At 43.9% G+C, this 22625-nt stretch overlaps 1 protein-coding gene across 3 annotated transcripts in view; it reads left to right on the top strand.

Moving 5' to 3' along the window:
• LOC117420389 (FYN-binding protein 1-like) overlaps positions 1–22625 on the top strand; it is a 69084-nt gene that overhangs the window by 12354 nt on the left and 34105 nt on the right. The window contains exon 1 of one of the 3 annotated variants that reach the window (XM_059025046.1): positions 21360–21648. The exons of the other annotated variants lie outside the window; for them this stretch is intronic. The gene's annotated coding sequence lies outside the window, so the exon portion shown is untranslated. Of the gene's footprint in view, positions 1–21359; positions 21649–22625 lie in introns of those variants that run through there. 3 annotated transcript variants of the gene reach the window in all.

Raw genomic sequence — 22625 nt, 5'->3', positions numbered from 1 at the left:
CCACCAGGGAGATGGAAGAGGTTCGAAACAGCTGGGTTCAGATAGGCAGAAGCAGGGAAAAAAGAAAATTCGTCAAACACAACCACCAGAAATCCAAACATCCAACAAATCTGAGCCACTTGAAAATTTTGATGACCAAAACCAACATCAAGAGAATGAAAGGAACAACATCCAGGACCCTATAAACAGTGCTGGCCAGGCAGCAAAAAGAAGGGAGGTCTTGATTGTTGGGGACTCCATATTGAGAAACACAGCAAGTTCAGTTTGCAGTTTGGACCCCCTTACTACAACAGTGTGCTTCCTTCCAGGAGCCTCTGTCACGCACATCACTGAGAACATGGGCAGGTTCCTAGAATGAACAGGAGACGACCCAGTAGTAGTCATCCACATCGGTACAAACAACATTGGAAGAGACAGGCCAAGATCCCTGATCCCTGAAATTCAGAGAGCTAGGAAGGAAATTAAAAGACAAGACCAAAACTGTGGTATTTTCTGGGATACTGCCGGCACCTTGCAAAAGACCATATGGACAGCTGGAAATACAAAATCAAAATGCATGGCTGAAATCGTGGTGAACACAGGAAGGCTTCATCTTTCTTGAACATTGGAGCACATTCTACAACAAGGACTATCTATATAGGCGGGACGGACTACACTGAAACAAAAAGGGAACCAATCTATTTGGACAAAGGATCCTTGAGGAGGTCCAGAAGCATTTCAACTAGAAAGGAAGTGGGGGGGGGGGGAACAAAAAACAGAAGGGAGACCACATCAAAACGAGGGCAACAACTCAGGTAAGACAGCTATTAAATGTATTTATCTTAATGTTAGAAGTCTCAGAAACAAAATGTTAGAACTTGTAGCTACTGCACTAACAAGTAACTATGATGTGATAGATGTACTGAGAGTGATGGAGACAAATATAATATTTGTGGGTATACACTGTATAGGAAAGACAGGCAGGACAGAAGAGATAAGAAATAGTCTTGAATTCCAGGTGTTAAATCTGGACAAAGAAAACAAAGCTGAATCATAATAATAGGAGCATGCTATAGATCGCCAAATTCAACGCCGAGCAAAATAATGTGTTATACAATGACATTAGAAATGCGTGTAGAAAGGAGAAGCCATACTAATGGAGGATTTCAACTTCCCCTATATAAAATGGGAAAAACCAGTGGGGAGCACGATGGACAAAGTTGAAATGGTGGAAATGACAAATGACTGCTTCCTAACGCAATTTGTCAAGGCACCGTCTAGAGGGGAGGCATGCCTTGATATAATCTTTTCAAATAACGAATACAGAATAACTAAAACAGAGGTCAGAGAGCCATTGGCAACTCAGACCACAACATGGTCTCATTTGAAGTGATTTTTAAAACCCCAAAAGTAATGACTAAAGCTAAGGTTTACAATTTTAGAAAAGCAAACTAGGAAGGTATGAAACAGAGACTAACAGAAGTAGATTGGAGTAAAATAGAGAAAACATCCACAGAAAAAGGATGGCTGTTTTTTAAAAATGTAGTACTAGAGGCGCAAAACAATTAAATCTCAAAGGTAGACAAATCTAAATCTAAAACAAAATGGCCAAAATGGTTTAACAGATCAATTAAAAAAATATTCAGTGAAAAAAGGCACTTTACAGACCATTTAAAAGGGAGCAAAAACAAAGTACACAGAAAGAGTACTTGGAACTGCAAACACAAGTCAAAAAGGAAGTTAGAAAGGCCAAGAGAGAGATAGAAATCAATATTGCTAAGGGGGCTGTAAAAGGGCGAGGTGCCCTGTACATTGATTTGTTTATTTATTTTTAGAACGGGCTTCCCTCTCCGTCCCTGTGCAGATTATTGTTTTGTGTTTGTTTGTTTTATGATTTATTTGTATTTATGACGGTGAGGCGCCATGAGTTTATTTGTATTTATTTAAAAATGTATTTACGGTGTAGCCGTGTTTTGTTTTAAAATACCTTGTGGGTGTATGAGGAGCGAGAGTAGAGAGGAGCGAAAAAAACGTAACTAAAAAAGATACAGGAACAGTGAAGGCTACAGCCCAGCCTGACCTGTATTACGTATTAGACTTTGTGTTCGTGATTATTTATGTTTACTGTTTTAAGTCTTTTTGTTAAAACGTTTTATTTATTTTTGTATGTAAATAAAACGGCGGCCAGCCGTGTCTTTCTTTGCAACTGCAGTATTTGGTGTCAGTGTTTTTAAGTTCCTGCTTCTGCCGTGATGTCACCGCCCAGCGACCCTGCCACAGGGGCTAAAACCAATTCCAAAATGTTTTTCCAATATTGTAACAGCAAGAGAACATTCAAAGAGGAGGTTAAATGTCTAAGAGACACAAATGGCTAAATCATAGACGAAGAAAAAAAAATAGCAAATAAATTAAATGATTACTTTTCACAGGTTTTTACAAAGGAGGACACTGACAACATGCCCCACATGTCGACCTGTGCCTATCCATTTTTAAATAACTTTAGCATAACAGAGGCAGAAGTGTTAAAGGGACTAGGAGCTCTTAAAATAAACAAATCCCCATGGGCCAGATGAGATCCTCCCAATAGTACTCAAAGAAATGAAAGAAGTTATTTACAAACCGCTAACCAAGATCATGCAACAGTTTCTTGACACAGGGGTTGTCCCGACAGACTGGAAAATTGCAAACGTAATACCGATCCACAAAAAGGGAGACAAAACTGAACCAGGTAACTACAGACCAATAAGTCTGACTTCTATTATATGTAAACTTATGGAAACTATAATAAGATCCAAAATGGAAAATTACCTGTATGGTAACAGTATCCTGGGAGACAGTCGGCATGGTTTTAGGAAAGGGAGATCGTGTCTAACTAACCTGTTTGATTTTTTTGAGGATGCAACATCGACAATGGATAATTGCAAAGCATACAACATGGTTTATTTAGATTTCCAGAAAGCTTTTGACAAAGTCCTGCATAAAAGATTAATTCTCAAAGTGAATGCAATAGGGATTCAAGGAAATGCATGCACATGGATTGGGGAGTGGTTAACATGTAGAAAACAGAAAGTACTGATTAGAGGAGAAACCTCAAAATGGAGCGAGCTAACCAGTGGAGTACCACAGGGATTAGTGTTAGGTCCTCTGCTATTCCTAATCTACATTAATGATTTAGATTCTGGTATAGTAAGCCAACTTGTTAAATTTGCAGACAACACAAAAATAGGAAGAGTGGCAAACACTGTTTCAGCAGCAAAGGTCATTCAAAATGATCTAGAACTGGGCAGACACATGGCAAATTACATTTAATCGAGAAAAGTGTAAAGTACTGCATGCAGGCAATAAAAATGTGCATTATAAATATCATATGGGAGATACTGAATCTGAAGAAGGAATCTATGAAAAAGACCTAGGAGTTTATGTTGACTCAGAAACTTTACAATGCATTAGTAAGACCTCACCTGGAATATTGTGATCAGTTCTGGTCACCTCGTTACAAAAAGGATATTGCTGCTCTAGAAAGAGTGCAAAGAAGAGCGACCAGAATTATCCCAGGTTTAAAAGGCATGTCGTATGCAGACAGGCAAAAAGAACTGAATCTATTCGATTCAAACATTCAAAATCCTAAAAGGTATAGACCCAGGGGACTTTTTTGACCCGAAAAAAGAAACAAGGACCAGGGGTCACAAATGGAGATTAGATAAAGGGGCATTCAGAACAGAAAATAGGAGGCACTTTTTTACACAAAGAATTGTGAGGGTCTGGAACCAACTCCCCAGTAATGTTGTTGAAGCTGACACCCTGGGATCCTTCAAGAAGCTGCTTGATGAGATTCTGGGATCAATAAGCTACTAACAACCAAACGAGCAAGATGGGCTGAATGGCCTCCTCTTGTTTGTAAACTTTCTTATGTTCTTCTTATGTTCTTATGAGACACCGTTATCATCTGTACCAGAAGGGAAACAGACTCACACATCTTCAGAACCAAGAAATATACTTTTCAAGAGATTTCGCAGGCGTAATTCCAATGAAGCCTTTATTGAAAACCAAACAATTATACAGGTCCATAATACACAAGACAGTGCAGTACAGTCACAGTCAAACAGTGAACAGGTTACAAATGTGTCACGTGTTGATAGTGACGCTTCTCTTGAGCAAGCAGTCCAATTTTCAGATCTAGAAGAGGGACCATTAGGCTTGGGAGCTGAGGAGGACGGGGTAAACAAGGTGGGCAGGGGGTGGAGAGGGAGATGGGTAGGGCAGATGTAGTCCACAGGCGAGATGGGTGGAGGATGATCCAAGACACATGGGGTGTGCTGTAACTAAGTGAGCTCTTCTTGCGTTCGAGAGAAAAATGCTGGAATCATCGGAAAAAGAGCACATTTTAAAAGGAAGGAAGAAACCAACATTTACACAATGAGAAGATGCAACTGATAAAACTAAAGCAGAACGCTTACAAATCAAAGCATACAACACGTAACAATAGGTTATGGATGTAACCCTGGTTCAGTGAAAGAGAAGATGATGATAATTTTGGGATATGCCTGCTTGTCAGGTATTCACTGAGCATTTTATATCAAAGCTGCCAATAAATACAGGTAAATGTATTTATTATTATTTTTGTAGTAGGTTTTATTTTTTTATATATATTATTTTATTTGTGAGAAGGGTAAAGTCAACGTGAATAGATTAACCACTTCCACAGTTTTTCCGGTGTTTTCCGGTGTTTATTGGCTATCCATCGATTTAATTTATTTTGTATCGGGGGTGTTTTATCGGGTTTTATCGGTTAAAACCAAAAATCAGAAACCCCATATATATTTTGTAGCCTTCTAGCATCTGTGCAGTGTATTTATAGTTCAGAATATTTAAACGCAAATGCAAATACTACATTTTTTATTAATGAATTACACTTTTTGTTTTTCTTACCTCAATGTCTTCTCCACCACACTGAAGACAGCTGCTGCTGTCCCACCACTGCAAACAGGCATGTCCAGGAGTCTTGTCTTGGCTCCATGTCCCTCTTTAAAACATTGGACCAGGATAGCCAGCTTCTTCTCCATTTTTGTGTCACTACTCTCAGAGAGAAAACGGCCCAGACTTGCGGCGCTCAATTACAGTCCCAGTTGCTTCGACTGCCAAACTTTTCTTCACAATATGTGTTGTCTTTGTTTACATTTGAATTGCCTGCCGATACTGCTGTCAGTAAACATCCGCAGCACTAAATCAGAAAAATGATTAGCAATTGACACTGGCAAGTTATATTCGGCAACAAATTTGCAAAACATATCTTCTGCTTTTGTGACAGCATTCAAAGGTGTTGAGCTGTTTTAGGAGGAAAGTGGGCAGTTATTGGGGTGTGCATTTGCTTTTTTTTTAAAAATTATCTTTTTGTAGGTCTGTTTTAAAGTGATCTTTCAGATCAAAGTGACCACTGGCAGCAACTTTCACACTCCGATTGTATTCAAGGCACAAAATGTACTCCTCACCGCGAGGTGAAGGAGCCACGATTTCTTGGGTGAAGTTCAGCCCGTTGTTTTTTAATATTTTAATCTTATCTCACTTCAAAGCCATCTCAGGTTACGATTTTCAATATGGTTACAGAATAGCTTCCGGAAACTTTTATTACTTAATACTTAATACAGTATTTGATCAGTATTTGATCAGGAAAGTGACTGAAACTGAACTTGAACAAATCTAATTTGAAAGTTACAACGCTGTATTCATAAAAAAACTTTTTTGAGAAAGACAGAAATTTGATTTCGGTACCGAAGGATTGGTTTCATCCAATTCTTATTTTCAACCACACATTTTTTATATTAAAATTGTCTAAGATAAGTAATAATTAGGTTTGTCCAGAACAAGCAAATGAATGCCCTAAATAACATAGTCCTGCCCACAAATATACTTTTGCACTGTAATTTGAAACTCATCATTTGTGCTTTGACTGCTTTCCCTTGGACATTAGATTTGATAAATTCCATCAGTACACATCGGTATCATTTTAATTCGTCCATTTACTGCTCTTGGGCATTGAACACAATTTGGTCCGCGGAGACAGTTTGTCAACATAATGCACTCATTGTCCTTTCTTATCTCCTTGAATTATAATTTGTGTTTATATTTCCTCTTCCTGGTTACTTTGCAATCCCATTTAAATTATTCATTTAAATACAGGGACATCTTATTTGTGATCTACAGCAGAGTAACAGAATCAATGTCCACTAAGGGCTGGACAAAAACTAAACATAAGACTGATTGAAACAAACCTTATTGTAATATTTTTGCAGCATACAATACAGTATGTATATAACCCTGCAAATATGAAGCCCCTGATGTCTAAGGTAGGATTCTTTGGCACTGTGACGGCAGCAGCAGCTTTGTAAAATTACTGGTCACAGGTGAAAATACAGGAGCACCACTAGATTTTTCCAGTGGAGATTCCATAATAAGTTGGTCTCTGTGAATGGGAGAGAATGACTCTGTGTCGCAAATCTACCTCCAGACCTGGAACATACCTGTCAACATTGAGTTTTCAAAACAAGGGAACTTTTGTAAACTGAAATCTTAGTTGTCTAAATTGAAGTGAATACCTAGATAAGACAAAGGCATACAACTATTCTACTATTATTATTACTTCCTTCTAATTGCTTTTAAAGAGGAAAACTACCAAACAGAAAAACAACCATGACATGGTTCACAATCCAATACTCTCTTATTGTACTGTAGGTGCAGGTGGCATGTTAATGCTGAAATTGTAATAGAAACGCTTTTTTTTTTTTTTTACTGGACGAGGGCTTATCGCACACGCAGCCATCATAAATGGTCAACTACTGACTGCAGGCCTGCCACAGCGCTCCCCGTGGTCCTAAACCCTACAACGTACAGACGGGGATTGCAGTAACCACATACCATACATGCCTTTTGCAGAAATTAATGGTTTGCTGACAAAGGGGTTTAACAGTAGAGTTTTGAGCAAAACATGGCAGAAAATCTGTCCCGGGTGTCCAAAAAACAGGAGAGTCCCTGCAAATAAGGGCGAGTAGACAGGTCTGCTGGAAGGGCACTAAGCACGAGTGGTGGTATGCTTTCACAGGGATGGGCCGATAGTAGGATGGAATCGTCCATCTAGGTGAAAGGGCGTAGCTGTAAGACTGCTGACCAGCTCTAGTGTGATCAGCTGTGTTGTGCACAGTGATTGGATAGAGAGTTGCACTTCCACACCACGCACAAACGAGACGGGCACCTGGAGCTCCTGCACTTCCACACCACGCACAAACGAGACGGGCACCTGGAGCTCCTGCACTTCCACACCACGCACAAACGAGACGGGCACCTGGAGCTCCTGCACTGCCATACCACGCACAAACGAGACGGGCACCTGGAGCTCCTGCACTGCCATACCACGCACAAACGAGACGGGCACCTGGAGCTCCTGCACTTCCACACCACGCACAAACGAGACGGGCACCTGGAGCTCCTGCACTGCCATACCACGCACAAACGAGACGGGCACCTGGAGCTCCTGCACTTCCACACCACGCACAAACAAGACGGGCACCTGGAGCTCCTGCACTTCCACACCATGCACAAACGAGACAGGCACCTGGAGCTCCTGCACTTCCACACCACGCACAAACGAGACGGGCACCTGGAGCCCCTGCACTTCCACACCACGCATAAACGAGACAGGCACCTGGAGCCCCTGCACTTCCACACCACGCATAAACGAGACAGGCACCTGGAGCTCCTGCACTTCCACACCACGCACAAACAAGACGGGCACCTGGAGCTCCTACACTTCCACACCACGCACAAACGAGACAGGCACCTGGAGCTCCTGCACTTCCACACCACGCATAAACGAGACAGGCACCTGGAGCCCCTGCACTTCCACACCACGCATAAACGAGACAGGCACCTGAAGCCCCTGCACTTCCACTCCATGCACAAACAAGACGGGCACCTGGAACTCCTGCACTGCCATACCACGCACAAACGAGACGGGCACCTGGAGCTCCTGCACTTCCACACCATGCACAAACGAGAGAGGCACCTGGAACTCCTGCACTTCCACACCACGCATAAACGAGACAAGCACCTGGAGCCCCTGCACTTCCACTCCATGCACAAACAAGACGGGCACCTGGAACTCCTGCACTGCCATACCACGCACAAACGAGACGGGCACCTGGAGCTCCTGCACTTCCACACCACGCACAAACGAGACAGGCACCTGGCGCTCCTGCACTTCCACACCACGCACAAACAAGACAGGCACCTGGAGCTCCTGCACTTCCACACCACGCACAAACAAAACGGGCACCTGGAGCTCCTGCACTTCCACACCACGCACAAATGAGACGGGCACCTGGAGCTCCTGCACTTCCACTCCATGCACAAACAAGACAGGCACCTGGAGCTCCTGCACTTCCACACCACGCACAAACAAGACAGGCACCTGGAGCCCCTGCACTTCCACTCCATGCACAAACAAGACGGGCACCTGGAACTCCTGCACTGCCATACCACGCACAAACGAGACGGGCACCTGGAGCTCCTGCACTTCCACACCACGCACAAACAAGACAGGCACCTGGAGCTCCTGCACTTCCACACCACGCACAAACAAGACGGGCACCTGGAGCTCCTGCACTTCCACACCACGCACAAACAAGACGGGCACCTGGAGCTCCTGCACTTCCACACCACGCACAAACGAGACGGGCACCTGGGGCTCCTGCACTGCCATACCACGCACAAACGAGACGGGCACCTGGAGCTCCTGCACTTCCACACCACGCACAAACAAGACGGGCACCTGGAGCTCCTGCACTTCCACACCACGCACAAACGAGACAGGCACCTGGAGCTCCTGCACTTCCACACCACGCACAAACGAGACGGGCACCTGGAGCCCCTGCACTTCCACACCACGCATAAACGAGACAGGCACCTGGAGCCCCTGCACTTCCACACCACGCATAAACGAGACAGGCACCTGGAGCTCCTGCACTTCCACACCACGCACAAACAAGACGGGCACCTGGAGCTCCTACACTTCCACACCACGCACAAACGAGACAGGCACCTGGAGCTCCTGCACTTCCACACCACGCATAAACGAGACAGGCACCTGGAGCCCCTGCACTTCCACACCACGCATAAACGAGACAGGCACCTGGAGCCCCTGCACTTCCACTCCATGCACAAACAAGACGGGCACCTGGAACTCCTGCACTGCCATACCACGCACAAACGAGACGGGCACCTGGAGCTCCTGCACTTCCACACCATGCACAAACGAGAGAGGCACCTGGAGCTCCTGCACTTCCACACCACGCATAAACGAGACAGGCACCTGGAGCCCCTGCACTTCCACTCCATGCACAAACAAGACGGGCACCTGGAACTCCTGCACTGCCATACCACGCACAAACGAGACGGGCACCTGGAGCTCCTGCACTTCCACACCACGCACAAACGAGACAGGCACCTGGCGCTCCTGCACTTCCACTCCACGCACAAACAAGACAGGCACCTGGAGCTCCTGCACTTCCACACCACGCACAAACAAAACGGGCACCTGGAGCTCCTGCACTTCCACACCACGCACAAATGAGACGGGCACCTGGAGCTCCTGCACTTCCACTCCATGCACAAACAAGACAGGCACCTGGAGCTCCTGCACTTCCACACCACGCACAAACAAGACGGGCACCTGGAGCCCCTGCACTTCCACTCCATGCACAAACAAGACGGGCACCTGGAACTCCTGCACTGCCATACCACGCACAAACGAGACGGGCACCTGGAGCTCCTGCACTTCCACACCACGCACAAACAAGACAGGCACCTGGAGCTCCTGCACTTCCACACCACGCACAAACGAGACGGGCACCTGGCGCTCCTGCACTTCCACACCACGCACAAACAAGACAGACACCTGGAGCTCCTGCACTTCCACACCACGCACAAACAAGACGGGCACCTGGAGCTCCTGCACTTCCACACCACGCACAAACAAGACGGGCACCTGGAGCTCCTGCACTGCTATACCACGCACAAACGAGATGGGCACCTGGAGCTCCTGCACTTCCACACCACGCACAAACAAAACGGGCACCTGGAGCTCCTGCACTTCCACACCACGCACAAACAAGATGGGCACCTGGAGCTCCTGCACTTCCACTCCATGCACAAACAAGACAGGCACCTGGAGCTCCTGCACTTCCACACCACGCACAAACAAGATGGGCACCTGGAGCTCCTGCACTTCCACTCCATGCACAAACAAGACGGGCACCTGGAGCTCCTGCACTTCCACACCATGCACAAACAAGACGGGCACCTGGAGCTCCTGCACTTCCCCCCACTAGATTGGATTTTTTGTTTTATTATTTTGGAACCTATTTGTTTTGGGACTGAAACCCACCGTTTGAAACCCCTCCTACCATTCGGGCTGTTTAAAATATATCTGCTGTTTGGGCATTCACTACTTCCCACACCACTCACACTGTGACAGTGTGTTAATGGGTTATAAGATATTTGCTAGCGACAATGGCAAGAGAATGAGGATTACTTAGAAACTCCACTATAGGGGATGGTTACAAGGAAAGGATATTTTCACATGCGCAGACATAGTCAAGTAAGAATACAATACTCGTTAGAGTATAAATGTGCACTTTACAGAAAGGGAGAATGTAATATATATTAATGCTTCTTCTGCATCTTAAAACCTTTGACAATGATTCTTGGTAGTAAATCTCCCTCCTGACCTGTGAGGGCGCTAAGCAGCGAGAACAGAGTTCCCTGGACGGGCTGGCCTGACAGTTCTTTCCCAGGGTTCAAGGGAAGTCGGCCAGCTAGAAAGGGGGAGGGGCTCCGTTGCAGTAACGCATTGACCCGGAAAGGAAAACGACGTGGCAGCCGCAGATTGGAGGGGCGGTTGCACTCGTTTACCAAGGGGTTATGTGTGACGGCATAAAAGAGGACAGAGAAACACAATCTGTTCCTTCGCTTTGGTTTGTGTTTTGAACCTGGAAGGACTATGAGAGACCACATGAGAAATAACAGTACCGTGAGTGTTTTGTTTGTTTGTGTGTAATTTGTCTTGTTTGTAAATTACTAGACGGTTAACACGATTCCGAAGCTGTAGCCAAGGGCCAGCACAAAGCCAGAACAGCACTGCACTACTGTCACTAAATAAACTGTATCACCCACCACGAGCACCACTGCAAGCACCCAGGACTGGTGACTCTGTTAGTATTATTGTGGGGCGGATATTTTGTGTTTATTGTTTGGGACTGCAACCCATTGTTATTTACTCCGTGCAGTACACATTGTTGTGTATTGCCTGGGTCCTATTATTTGGTCACCAGACCTGGATATAATAAAGCCCCTTTTCCAACCGGATTATAACTCTCTTGTCTGTTTAATCACACACTGCATCACTCCTGCACCTGTATCCACAAACCTTCAAAGGTTTTACAACATTAAAGTTAATAGTAAACATTTTGCACTAGAGCAGTATGTTAACTGAGACTTTTGATTGAATTTAGCAGACATGAAAAAAAGAAAGACCAGACTGTTTTGTGGAAAGCACCACAAACAGTATTAGCAAGTGTTCTATTATTGTACTGTACTTCCTGTTTTAGGGGGTTTCTCTTCTTTCTCCGAAATAGGGAGATGATAATCTTGCATCACACTGCTCTCTGCTGGATAAAGTTTTTACAGCAGCCTCTGGATTGGATATGAGAGAAGGGAGCAGAATTCTGTTAGAGGAACACGCCTTAAGCTTGGAAATTATTCCTAGTGGAAACTAGGTCTAATTATCTGTTTCAGTTTGTAATGATGTTAATCGTTGAGGGGAACTCCACTTGTCTTGTCACAAACATAATAAACTTACAATAATGTATGAGGCACATTAATAAGGACATATTACTCAAAGGCTGTTTTTGCACCCAGCTTTGAAAGCCGATACTCTCTTCACTGTCATGATTTATGTGACATTCCACACACTATAGGAAGTGCGCATCTAAAACATTATAAAGAATTTAAATGCTGGGCAAATCACCTTCTCACACTAAAAACCCATACAATTGACCAAAAACTAAGGCTTTTTTGCATGGAAACATGTCCGGAAGCCGTACTTTATGATTACAAATCTTCAGCAGTGAACATCCAGTTTGTGACATAACTTCGCGCAACTTTCTATTATAGTAAAGGCCTTACCAAGCAATCCTTTATTATCTGAGATCTGCTGGAAGTAGCCATGACATAAGCACAAGGTATTTTTTTATTTATTTATGTAACACCCTTTATTCAACCTTTCAAATTGTTGCCATTTGACTCATAAAATTATATTGGTTTATAGTTTGGTTGTTTTATAAGAAATACCAAAGCTACTAAAAATAAAAAATGCAGCCTTTTGCAACACATACATACATACATAAATAAATAAATAACGAAGCCCTTTGCAAAGCACAGATATTTTTTTCTTCCTTTTACACTTTTGTTATCTTCGTGTTTGGTGATCGGATAGCCAATTGCTTTAAGTTAGACTTTTCTGTTCCTTAGCTACAAGCTGCAATACACTGTACACTAGCCTTAAGTAGCATCTATCATGGACACCTACCAAGGACAAAAAAGTCAAGTTTGTACCCCCAACCAGGACCAAAAAAGTCAAGTTTGTATCCCCAATATGTATTAAATTAGCATAGCTTGGAATTCGTTGGCAGTGGCTTTATTATTACTGCGGGCTACCGACAGCACCAGGCTTGAGCGTCCACCTACTGTTGAAGTAAAATTTCTTAAACCGTGAGGAAGATTTGTTTTAAATGAATTTGTTCAAAAAGACAAATACAGGGCTTAACATCAGCTTGCTGCAAGACATAACACACAAGACATGCTGTAATTTCTCTTATTTTGCGGTTCCACGCTACTAACTAGCGTGGGGTGGGGGGGTGAGGGGGGGCACAGATGTCCGCCTGTCTGGGTCCAGCCCCCGAGATATTAGCCAGGGCTGGGGTTAGCTATTGCATGCCCAGGGTTTGTGGACGCTGGCAGGTGGCAGGAGTATAAAAGGGGCGGGCATATGTAGGGCACAGGGGAGTACTAGTTGGACAGAGACGAGAGCAGAGCCAAAAAAAAGATTAGAGTGAACAGAGTAACAGGGTAATGCTAAATTTACATAATTAGTTTATTTTAGAATTTTGGCATGGACCACGGCTGACAGTGGTTTTCTTCAGCATTATTGCTCAGAGATTGTCAGCTTACCTATTAAAGAACTGCTTCATTGACACTTCAATACAAAAAGCGGGCATTCCAGGTTTCCCAGGTTGCTTAGAACACATCAATGTGATCTGGCAACAAATTCAATCAGCTAAAAAGGAGAGGAAGGAGCTCCATGTGACATTCCTGGATTTGGCTAATGCATATGGTTCAGTGCCACATGAACTACTTTGGGCAGCATTTGATTTTTTCAGTGTACCGATGACAATAACAAATTTAGTGAAAGCCTATTTTGGAGATTTGCAATTCATTTTTTCAACTTCAGAATTCAGCACTACATGGCAATGCCTAGAGGTTGGAATAATGGCAGGATGCACCATTTCTCCACTGGCTTTTACCATGGCAATGGAAGTAATCATTAGGGCATCAAAATGGGTAGTAGGAGGAGAGCGCTTGGCTTCTGGAATGCGACTACCACCAATTCGAGCATACATGGATGACATGACAACCATGACTACAACAGTAGCCTGAACTAATCGATTATTGGGCAAATTAACCAATAACATTGAATGGGCACGAATGCAATTCAAGCCCACTAAATCAAGGAGCATCTCTATAATTAAAGGCAAAGTAGTAGATAAAACATTCTTCATTAATGGTGAGGCAATACCAACAGTGTCTGAGAAGCCAGTGAAGAGTCTTGGGAGATGGTACGACGGGGATCTAAAGGACACAGTTCGTGTGGGAGAAGTTAGACAACAAGCAGTGGAAGGGTTGAAGAGCATAGACAGCTGCGCTCTACCAGGTAAACTAAAACTCTGGTGCTTTCAGTTTGGTCTACTGCCGAGGTTGCTGTGGCCACTGACTGTGTACGAGGTTTCTTTGACAACAGTAGAGAAGCTGGAAGCTTTAATCAGTTCATACATCAGGAAATGGTTGGGAGTTCCATGCTGCCTCAGCAGAGTGGGACTTTATGGTAAATGAATACTGCAGCTACCAGTCTCTGCTCTAACCGAGCAGTTTAAGTGCGCCAAGGTCAGACTGGAAATGACATTAGTAGAGTCACGCGATAAATGCGTAAGGGAGGCAGCACCTGTGTTGAAAACTGGAAGAAAGTGGGCGGCAAAGAAAGCTGTGGAAGATGCAAAGGCTGCCCTTCGAATTGGTGATATCATGGGGCAAGTTCAGCATGGAAGAGGGGGTATTGGTTTCAGTTCAGCTCCTCCTACATGGCACAAGGCAGCCCCAGCTCAAAGGAGGAAGCTGGTAGTCAACGAGGTGCAAAAGCAGGAGGAGAGGATGAGGTGTATAAAGGCCATTTCCCAGGCCAAGCAGGGAGAATGGATGAGATGGGAGAGTGTGGAACAACGCAAGATTGGCTGGCAAGACCTATGGTCAATGGAACAGAGCAGGATCAGTTTCCTCATCAGGTCAACATATGATGTTCTCCCATCACCACAGAACCTAAACCTCTGGGTAGGAGAGGATCCCTCATGTCCTTTGTGTTCATCACCTGCAACATTAAGGCACATTTTGACAGGATGTAAGGTGGCTCTTAGCCAAGGACGGTTTACTTGGCGCCATGACCAGGTGCTGCGATGTTTGGCCTTAGCATTGGAAGACAAGCGTAACATGACCAATAAGTTGTCACCTGTTCCATCAAAACATTACACACAAAAGACAACATTCCTCCGCCCAGGAGAGCAACCACCAAGAAAAGGTGTCAAAACCAATCCTCGCCCAGGACAACTGGAAGCTGCTAGAGACTGGAAAATGCTGGCAGATGTTGGTCAACAGCTTATTTTTCCACCTGAGATTGCCACCACTAACCTTCGACCAGATATTGTCTTGTGGTCTGGATCAGCACGCCTTGTTCACCTGGTAGAGTTAACAGTGCCATGGGAGGATGCTGTAGATGAGGCGTATGAGAGGAAGAAACTGCGGTATGCTCAACTAGCCACTGAAGCGGAACAGCGAGGATGGAGAGTTCGGGTTTACCCAGTGGAAGTGGGTTGTCGAGGATTTGTGGCACACTCTACAACCCGGTTTCTCAGAGACATCGGATTCAGTGGCCAAGAGTTGCGTCGCACAGTGAAGAACTTATCTGAAGCAGCAGAGAGGAGCAGCAACTGGCTGTGGTTGAGACTGAAAGATTCTGGCTGGGGATCTCAAGCACAATAGAAAGAAAGAAACGCTGATGTACAGGTAAGTAAGCTGGGCTGAGTTGAGTGGGGTACGGAGGGGGGTGATGCTGGGACGCCAGAATCACCGTCGAGCCCTCTTTAGGTGTCGTGGGCTAGTCGACTAAACACTGAGGATGGAAGGTGCCCACTTGAAAACCCCAGAGATGTACCCTACTTAGCTCAATCCAGATGGATGTCATGCTGATGCGCTGGGGAGGCCGCACTGTGGTTGATCCCCGGAGCCAGCATCACAGCCGTTGTGTGTGTGCTGATGTGCCAGGGAGGCAAAATAAGCTGATCCCTGGAGCCAGCATTACACTAGCATTAACACCAGACAGGAGGATATCTACATCATCATATGGAAGGAAACGTAAATGGATGGAGACACATATGGATCACATTAGTTTACTGTAAAGCTACGTCTTAGTTGGTGCTTATCTTGGCGAGAGCCGAGTTCAAATCAGCATGAAGTTTTAACATTTACTCTCGTGTAATGGAAATCAATTTTTGTCTGTGCTAACAAACCAGAAAACTGCCTGTGTGTGAACCTGCTTTTATTTTCACGCAACGCTACACTGGTGTCAGAAGCAGGAACATGGAGCGTATGCCTCAGAAAGTGAAGCAGGAGCGGACAGAGATGACAGTTTCACCACCGCTGAGAGTTGTAGAAGAGGCTGGAGGAGCTAGTCTCTGAGCTGAGGGTCGTGAGTTGGCTGGACATGGGACATGGGCACTCTGGCAGTTCCAGGTCATACCATTCATGCTCTGCAATGCTCCTGCCACCTTTGAGCAGCTCATGGAGAAAGTCCTGGTCGATGTCCCGCCTCACGAGTGTCTGGTCTACCTGGATGATCTGATGCATGGAACCTTCCTCCAGTCTGCCCCGGACACCCTCAGGAGAGTGCTGGAATGCATGCTTGTTGCAGCTGGGCTAAAGCTTCATCCCGATAAGTGCCGGTTCATGCAGCTAGAGGTCACTTTTCTGGGCCATAGAGTTGGGAGGAGAGGGGATCAGAACATAACCTGCTAAGGTGACTACAGTGAGGGAGTGGCCCATGCCCACCGACCAGAGACAGCTGCGAGGGTTTCTGGCCCTCCCCTCCTATTACCAGCACTTCATACGGGGGTTCACCAGCATCGCCTCTCAGCTACACCAGCTCCTGCGGAAGGGGGAACCCTTCGCCTGGACTAAGGAGTGACAGGCTGTCTTTGATGCCCTCCAGGAGGCCCTGACCCAGTTCCTCCTGGACACCGACACCAGCAATGAGGGGATTTGCGCTGTCCTGTCCCTGCCCGGGCCTGAGGGACAGCGGAGCGGTGCTACTGTGTGATTAGGCGGGAGCTACTGGGGTGGTCGCAGTGGTCGTGGCGGTCACGGCGGTCACGGCGGTCAGTCACTTCCGCCACTACCTCTGCAGGCTCCTCTTCATCGTGAGCCCTCCAATGGCTCACGACTTTTAGAGAACTGGAGGGACAGGTCAGCCGCTGGATAGAGCAGCTCCAGCACTTCAACTTCACCATCCAGCACTGGGCTGGAGCTCGCCATGCCAACGCGGACACCCTGTCCTGCCGTCCCTGCAGTATGCACGGCTGTGGGCACTGCACCAAGAGGGGCGCTTGAGAGGGGGAGTTGAGGGGCCAGGGAGAGGATTGGAGCAGTTTACTGTCAGCGGGCCCATGGATAGGGTTGGCTCGATATACTGGGGCCATTCCCGTGGTCGGACAGGGGGATCAGGTTCATTCTAGTGGCCAGGGAGTATTTCACAAAGTGACCTGAAGTGTTCCCTCTGCCTGACGAAAAAGCTGAGACGGTGGTCAACGCCTTGCGGAAGGGGTTTTTCAGTCGGTTTGGGGTCCCCCAGGAACTCGGTTTGCAATTTTGAGTCTCAGATGTTTGCCGAGATGTGCAAGAGGTTTAACATCCACAAGACCTGCATCACTCCGCTCCACCCCTACAGTGATGGTCTTGTGGAACGGTTCAGCCACACCATCACTGTACAGCTTGCCATCAGCACTGCCAGCCACCGACGCGACTGGGACACCCACCTACCCCTGGTCTTGTTAGTCTGCCGGACAGCAGTGCAGGACTCCATCTCATGCAGCCCAGTGGGCTCCACACCCCAGCTGAGATGGTGTTCGGCCAGCAGCCGGGTTCACCAGCAGGCTGCAGGACCACCTGGAGGCGGCCCACGCTTTTTCCAGGTACAAGTTGATGGTTGCAGGCCTTGCCGGGTCCTGGAGAGGATCAGTGAGGTGATCTACATAGTCCAACTACCCCTCAGAGGATTGCCCCTCCTTTCACCCCAGATTTTCCCCTACCAGGAGGCTCCAGTTCTCTCAGGGCTGAGTACATCAGCAGCAGCTGCTGGGAGGCCAGAGCCACCATCGTTCTCAAGGCCCCGACGATAGCACCAAATCCTGGGTAGTTTTTGGGAGCTCTGATGGGGGAGCTGTGGTACGACCCGGGGATTTGCACTGCAGCAAGACTTACTGTCTGTTTGTTATGTGTTTCTGTAATTTTTCTTATTCTGCGAGAGCGGAGACTATAAAGATTAGAGAGAGTGAATAGAGTAACAGGGTAATGGTAGATTTACGTAATTAGTTTATTTTATTATTTTAGCGTGGACCACGGCTGACAGTGGTATCCATTTTTGCAATGCTACGATATATATAACCACAATCTACTGGCGAGAGCCCTGCACTGTCCCTGCGGAATTCAGATTCAGGTTATTATTATTATGATTATTATTATTATTATTAGTAGTAGTAGTAGTAGTAGTATGAGAATAAGAATATTATGTAGTGGAAAATGCAGGCGAGTAGGGTAGTCTATTGTATATTTACTACCAATATTTTAAAAATGTACATTTTGACATTTTTATATCATTAGCTGGTATTTTAGCACCATTTGTAGACTGTAAGGTTCCGAATTGCTGAAGCTATGGTTCTGTAGCAAAATGTGTATACCATTATATATGTACGTGTATAATAGGTTTATAACAAACATATATATGCAGTCAAGAAAGCTGTACGATATCAATATATAAGGTCAAATTGGAACTGAGACAGAAATATTTAAATATACCCTCCCGTATTTTAATATTAATTAGGTTATTTGCATTTGGAAGGAGAATTTCTCTGGGTAAAAGAAAACTACATGGAAACACCCACTACCTGAAATGTACTATTAAAATAGAGGTGAGACTTATTTTTCTTTTTTCATGGAAACTTCCCCATTGTGTTCTTTTTCTAAAATATGTTTCATCTGAAAAAGAAAATGTCCTGAATGAAATATCTACTGATTACCATTATGAGTGTATAGGCTGTATATCAGGGAAAGCGATGGAGACTTAAATTGTGATTTTCATTAATGGTATGATTCTGGTATGTCCTTAAACATGTTAGCACAGTCTCAAAATTGCCACACACCTGTAAGGAACTCAAATAAGAAGGGTAGATTAGGGAATAGCACTGTTATATTAAGGGATTTTGTTTCATAGGTTAATGAACACAAATTCAGCACCATTTGTGAAATCACATAGGAAGTTGATATTTTTAGAAGTGGGAAGTATGTAATTGAAGTAAAAAATTTTGTGCCAAACTGAGGGCCTACTACCAGTTTTTGCATTTTTTTTCATACCTACGCTTTTATGAGTGTACTTCATGGACTTTACGCACATTGCTGATGAGAGAAACTCCTACACTGGTTGTGAGCAAGGTTTACATTTTCAAAACATCCAACCCTAACACCCACTCATTGGGTTCAATTTGAATAATCTAAACAGCAGCCCTTAAACATTTTCTAACATAGACTCCAAAAGGGAACAATGATAGAATGTTTTACAGTATTTAAGTAAATGAGTATCTTGTTGTGCTTGAAAATGTTCCTAACAATAAGTTTTCAAAGTGTGTGAAACATTTCTTTCTCTTTCATAAGATCTTATTCGCTACTGGAATCCTCATATGATAGACAGGAACGCATAATAACATAAAACGCAATTCAAAAGTAGCATACATTTTTATTGTAAATGCTTCATTCTGTTACGACAAATTTAATGAGAAAAATTGCACTTTTAGAACAGCAAGTGTGATAGACGTGACGGTGATACGTAGGCAGTCCTCCAAAGATTCTTGTGTCAGCCTGTTTTGTGTATCTGTTTTTAATGTTGCATTCATTGTGGAATAAGATGCTTCACATATGTAAGTAGATCCAAAGCAGAGCCAGCTTCTTCATGGTCGTGTAGTTGTCTGGACATTTATAGGCGGACCAGAATTATTCCAGATTTGTTTTGTTAATGAATTCAGTTTTCAGCAGTGACGATGCCTGCAAATATTCTACTAGTTCTAGTTGTTGCTTCGTCGATTGCGGGAAGCACTTGCTTTGCATGGGACAAGAAATCACCATCGGGGTTAATTGAAAACAGATCACGGACAAAAACGATTGCATGCCTGGGAATGCTGAAGTTGTCAAAGCGAGCACTGAAATTGTCTTTCAGCTGTACAATAAAGTCTGTCATGGTTAGGTGTTATTTTGAGTTACGTTTCACTTAAAACATATCAGAATGTTAAACAAATTTGTCTCATAATAGATACATTACAGATGCTATATTATTTTTACTAATATTTTATTGGAGGTTACAAAGACGTACTTTCGAAATTATTACTTTTTGGTTTATTTTAAACCAGCTTGACCGGCTTTCTTTCTTGATGAGCCAGTATGGCTTGTGCCACACTACAACACATTTTTTGGCCTTTGGCAGGGGCCGAGGGGGGGGGGGGGGGGGGGGGGGGGTATTACAAGTGGCCCGCTCTTCGGCTGCCCACAGGTCATTTGGCCAGCAATCAAATGTAATTGCTGACCACTGGTTTAGAGGTTTGCAACTACCTTAAAGGTCTATTGACAATAACCTGACAAAATAAACTATTGGCAGCACATCAATTGGAGTAAGTGGCCTTTATCCCAGCATACATATAGTTATGTTAGTAAGCTGGTTATGAACTTGGCAGGCTGCAGCACAGGCTATTCTCGGAAATGCACTCTGTTTGCTATTAGCGACTGTGATACAAGCAAAGGATCAATAATTTTCACTCAAGTACTAATTCTGTCATCTTATCCCTATTGGTTTGTGATAGATACCTAGACGGACATAGAAATGTGCCTCATGTTTAAGAGCTGGAACATTAATAAGCAAAACATTCCTGGCCTTCTACTAAATAAACACTTTAGTGCCCATTAATGAATATGTAATTGCTTTACAGTCAAACTTGCTTATAACTGCCACTGACTGGGACAGCTTCTGCAGCCTAAAACCAGTGAAAACCAGTGAAAACCAGTGTTGGGTTTGGGTAGGCTTTATTTTGCTGCTTTATGGGCATTGGTGTGGTGTGAGGTGGTGTTTGGCCTGTCTCCCCTTTGGAGTAGTGTTGTGGACATGAGGTGGTAAGATTTGCTATTTCTTAAACCGGAGGCAGTGTGGTCCAGTGGTTAAAGTCCAGGGCTTGTAATCAGAAGGTCACCAGTTCAAATCCCACCTCTGCCACTGACTGACTCACTGTGTGACCCTGAGCAAGTTACTGGTGCTCCATCCTGCAGATGAAATGTTAAATCAATGTCCTATTGTAAGTGACTGCATATAATGCAAAGTTCACAGCCTACTTCTGTAAAGTGCTTTGTGATGGTGGCCCATAAAGTTGTTAGATAAAGGTATTATTATATTTCCATTGAGGTTTTATTGTAAATGGAGAGCAATCCACAAAGAGATATAGAGTCCCTATAAAACTTTTAAAGTTACAGTAGGTGCAAATTCCTCCTTCTGATACTTCCTGTATTTCTTTACCAGAACTATGTGTAACTATATCCTGTGTGCTGAAGTTGCAAGCACTTCCCTTTATAGATATAAATGAGGAAAAAAACAGTTATCACTTGGCTGAATCTGCAATTATTTCAATAGTAAGTACAGAACTATGGTTTTTTATGGGTAATATTGTTTTAGAAATGTGTATCTTACAGTAAGATGAGAAGCACCAGTGGGGTTTTGATTAGTAATGTATTCATAATTATTATAATACAGAATTTAAAATATGAGCTTTGATTACAGTGTTAAGCAACACTTTAACAGCTAGCATCAGGCGAGGGCTTTGTTTCCTGCAGGAGTACAGTATCTGTGAAAGGGTAGAGTAGACAGATGCAGGCAGTAGAGGCTTGGAGGAGCATAGTTGACAGAGCAGCAAGCAAGACAGCAGAAAAGGCAAGGTAAGTCAACTAAGAAGACGAGTGGGAAAAGGGTGATGATAGTTAAACAAATACTGTAACAGATAACACAAGGTATCAGAAGGTAGAGGCCAAAAGAAAGAGTTATCTTTCAGCAAATAAAATAAAGAGAGAGAAAACAGCATTGTTACACAATAGTTGTAAGGGAATGGGTTGTCAGTATTTTTTTATAATACTGTACAACAGTAATAATAATAATAATAATAATAATAATAAAAATAATAATAATAATAATAATAATAATAATAATAATAATAATAATGTTTATATTTTAATCAATCGTAGTAGATTTAAACAACTGTACCATGTTTATAATACATGCACATATGCAATATAAACCATCTTATTATGGTACATATTCATATTTGTTGGTGAATATTATAATTTATACAGTATTTCAAGTGAAATGTGTACTGAAGGATTCTGCTTGCTTGCCTGATAAACATTGTCCAATAAAACATGCATGTTTTAGCCTATTTTGAGCCATTACATTTGATAAAAAAAAAAAAAAGTTTTGCAGATGCTTCTCACTTTACTTATACAGTGTGGACATAGAGGCTTCTGTTAAGATTTTTTTTTAAACAGAGGTTAAAGTTAAAGTTATGCTAAATATGTATTTTAGAGGGCAGACCAGTTGTATTGTACCTGTGATTACATGTATTTACAATACCTCTCTGCCCACGGGAAACTATTTGGTGATGACTACAATAAACAGTACAGCTCCACCTTAAAAAACAAATTAAAAAACAGATTGCATTTAACAGTTGTTCTTATGTGGCTCATAGCTCTGTTCTTCCTCTTTCATTTGCAGTAGCCTCCATTATACGAGCCAGAACCTTCTCAATAATTTTTCTTACTTAATATCTTAATAACACTCTATCATGCTTTATGAAATCCTTGTCTTCTTTATTATATAGCTGTTGGTAGTCTGTTATGTTGTGCTCCCAGGATGCACTTGT

The sequence above is a fragment of the Acipenser ruthenus genome, chromosome 1, assembly GCF_902713425.1.
Source record: "Acipenser ruthenus chromosome 1, fAciRut3.2 maternal haplotype, whole genome shotgun sequence".
Lineage (NCBI taxonomy): Eukaryota > Metazoa > Chordata > Actinopteri > Acipenseriformes > Acipenseridae > Acipenser > Acipenser ruthenus.
The sequence above is the reverse complement of the archived record's forward strand: the minus strand, read 5'-3'. Positions and strand labels throughout refer to the sequence as shown.